The sequence below is a fragment of the Cnephaeus nilssonii genome (assembly GCF_951640355.1).
Source record: "Cnephaeus nilssonii genome assembly, chromosome: 15".
Lineage (NCBI taxonomy): Eukaryota > Metazoa > Chordata > Mammalia > Chiroptera > Vespertilionidae > Cnephaeus > Cnephaeus nilssonii.
This window is the reverse complement of record NC_137086.1, coordinates 40,919,001-40,922,907: the sequence shown is the minus strand read 5'-3', so window position 1 is coordinate 40,922,907 and position 3,907 is coordinate 40,919,001.

Here is a 3,907-nt window from a genome sequence, read left to right as displayed (position 1 = left end):
ACAGCCCAGACATAAATATGCATTTTCCCGATTTTCTTCTTCCTTATGTAAAGAGGGTGCAGAAAGCCACATATTGGTTATTGACATTTTGCTAGTGGCAGTTTTTTGTTTTTGTTTTTGCTTTCTTCTCATCAGAAAATGAAAGGATATGACCCATAAACAGAGAGTCCTCCCAGCTCCCATCAGGCCTCATCATCCTGCATGTCTCTGATGTTGCTGCACTAATATGAAGCCATAAAATTGTCAGAACCTTAGAGTTTTGTGAAAGTCGAGCTCACTAACATCGTCTCTGATCATAGACCTTGGCTACATCCAGGTTTATGGCCAAATTAACATCATTGAAGTTGACCAACCCAAATGACTCTTGAGGAGAAGTGTAACGTAGAGACTTGGGTAGCCAACCACCAAAACATTCTTGTAAAGGTTTCTAGGTGTCCTGCTATTTATTGATGGATATATTTATTTTTGTAATATAGTGTAGAATACCAAATATTTTATTTTTATGTTTGGGATTCTTTCTTGGATAAAATAGTCTTCTGTGCTTTTCAAGTAGTGTCTTCCCCAGAGTATGGCTCCTTTACAATATTTGGCCTGTATTGTTATCCTCTCTTTTCACATCAGAATTTCCTGTTATTTTAGGGAGCCTTGCCATAAGCTTGCCATCATCTGGTATATTTGTGTCTCGTAGGCATGCTGTGAGCCCCTTGGCATAGTGACTGATGTGCAAATAGTACAGTTTTAACTACATGCTGTCGTTTTGACTGAAGTGTAGGCGTTCCAGAAAACATTTACCCAATAAATTGTCATGTCATTCCATGAGTTGACATTGTCATTTTTCCATCAGAGGCAAATGCCGTCAGACTGTGAGGGACTACGACTGCTGTTCAGTATTTAATTGGCGCTTTTCATTCCCGAACGAGGTGCTTTTCTGCTGACCGCATCCCTTGCTTTCATTGGCCCACCAATTGAAAGACCCGGTCGGATAAGTCTCTTTGTAATTGGCTCAATTACTCTATACATGGAAAAGAAGTTCATTCATGGATTCCCAAGAGTCAGCCTCAAAGTGCCTAATTCTTCCCCTGTGTATAATTTTTGGCCTGAGAAACTAATGGTAAATACTGTTCCCAGAACTGTTGGTAATTGTTTTGGTATTCTTCAGAATCTAGATTCTTTAAGTAAAAGATATTCTCAGAGAAAGAGATTTTTACATATTACTTCTTACCGGGCTCCTCAACAGCCCACAAAGTCCAGCAGGGCTGGGTCAGAACAATGCACAATTTGTCGTCGCACAGGACAGAAGGGACGCTGCCCTGTTTAAGAATTGTGGATCTTCTCAGAAGGTCACCAGGGGTTGCACTTGGCCTTTGGCTGTCTGGTGAAAAGGAAACACTACTGTGACTCTGTGCATTTTCCTGGCTCCAACGACCACATTTGATTTCACACATTAGATGGCAGAAAAGTAGATAATGCTGTGCAATAGCCACATAAAAGGGTGTTTCTGGGTGTGGAAATATATCCATAAGATTATCACTTCATCAGGGAATGACTGTGTGTTGTGATCAGCATGCTTCTGTGCACATGAGCACTTGTCCTGTGAGTGTCTGGCCCGATCCCAGTGAGGTCGCCACGTGTGCATGCCCACCCTGCAAACTTCCACACATGGGGGAAATTAGCTAATGCCATGATCACATTGAATCAACTGAAACACAGTAATTTTCTTGTGTAAAACCTGTTTGCTATCCATGTCCAAATGTATGTAGAAATTGCTAGGCTAAACGGAAGACGGGAAGAAATAGTTTACACCGTGTTCATAAATTAAATGTGTATATTCAGAGTTATCTTGTTAAATAAAATGGAAAAATTATTTTGATAATTATTTGAAACATTTTTACTTGAGATGAAATCTGTTTTGCTCTCCTTCCCTACTTTTTTTTTCTGGTTTCCATTTCACAATATATCCAGATGGAATAAAATTTCTTGCTCGATTAGTGGACTATGCCCTGAAGAAACAATAAATTGGTTTTCCCTTTTAAGTGATCTCGCCAGAGAGTGAGATTCTGTTGTGATATGGTCTCCCACTTCGCACAACTGTCTGTAAAGCCCATGAATGCCAGACATCATAGCAAATGAAAGTGTCTCCTCTTTGTCAATCACTGAGAAATGCTTCTTCTCTGAGTTTAGGATGAGTCAGACTAAAGAGCAATTACTTTGGGGGAAATTTCCAGGCTAAATTTTGCTGAAATTTGATTATTGAACCTCTTAGAATCTCAGGCTTAGATGGAACTTTTAAGTGATCTGGCATGCTCCATTCCCTCCAGCAGCCCAGCAAAAACCCTTTCCATCTTTTCTGCAAATAGAAGTGAAGAGAAGGGAGTGCACTGCCTTTTTAAGGGCACCGATCACATTTGATCACATTTTCAGTTGTACTCAGTTTAACGAATAGGTTAGCTCATTACGCACACAAGTCACTGCAGGCGAGGCAAAGGTAAACAGGAAGTTGTTCGAGTTCTTCCTTATATGGAACTGAGGTCTCTCCCGGTGTCCCTCTTAAATTCCCAGTTCATAACTCTTGAGACGGCCCATCCATATCTAATCCATTTTCATGCCAGCCCCCACGGTTTGCAAACAGCTCTCCTGTCCTCCTGGATGCATGGTCCCCATGTCCTGCAGTAGTGGGCATGTGAACACATGGCCAGGCACAGTGAGCCCTCAGACAGAGGGAGACACACAGGAAGCCCTTGCTGGGAGTAGACCTGGCCCTGAGTGTGTCATAGACCCCTGTGGGCAGACAGACCCCGCTGCCTGTTCTGGAAGGAAGTTCCTTCTTATGACAGAACGTGGGAATTGAGGGATACAGAGTCCCAGGTGGACTGAAATTCCTTCCATCAGACAATCACCCCGCACCTCTTTTGGGGGGAATCCTCTGAAGTCTGGCTGACAGGCCGTATCTGGTGAGTGTGTCAGCAGGGAGCACAGCCCTTGTCCCTCACTATTAGGACAACTGATAAGGGCAAGACAAGCATTCTAGTCATGGAGGGAGGGGAGCTGAGAACCCCGGTTGGGGCTTAAGCCAGGGCCGGACTGAAAAACAACAAAAAGCCAGTCTTAGTCATAATGTCGAATTCTTTAGCAACCTATTCATTCTCTTCTGTAAATAATTCCATTTATGGATGTCTCTCGCAGTGTGGTGCCTGGACCCATTCTTCACATATATACGGCCTGAGCACAGAACCAGCCACCTTTGTTCTAGGAGTGTCTTGTCTACTGACAACTGAGACAGCCTGGGATGGCATTGGGCAGACATGGCCACAAGTTATTTTGGGGGGCGGGTGAAGAATGATTTCCAAAGCTCTTGCTATCCACATAATAACACGTTACAGTCTCTAATAGTGCTCTGAATGTGAATTGATCTTCGTGGTGTTGCAGGATAATAGGGCCATGAGACTGGCTGCATGTGACTCTGATCACATGGATGAGAGCCCACTTTTGCGCACAAGTGACTATTTGTAAAGAAGAGGCCTATTTGGAGAAGGTGAGAGCTTGTTAACTTGGGTGGTTATAAATGGATTATGCGATTATCTCCGACTCACTCTCCCGAACTGTCAGTTTACAAGAACCAGTTCCTGCCCTCTCTTAACCTTCCTTAGACCATTAGCATGGATCCAAAGTGCTCATCTTGTCCTGAGAAGAAAGTCTAGAAACACATGGACAGCCCAGTCCATTTTTACTCTTCAATGTGACTCTAAGAACCTTATAAAAAATGTAGGCCACTCCGTTCAAATTGAGATTCTTTGGTGGAAGGCGTGAAGCACCGTCGTCAGACCAGGCTCCAGCAGAGAGTTTTCACTCACAGGACACAGGGCCAACTTTTCTGCACAAAGATAGGAACGGTGTTAGAAAATCCGGT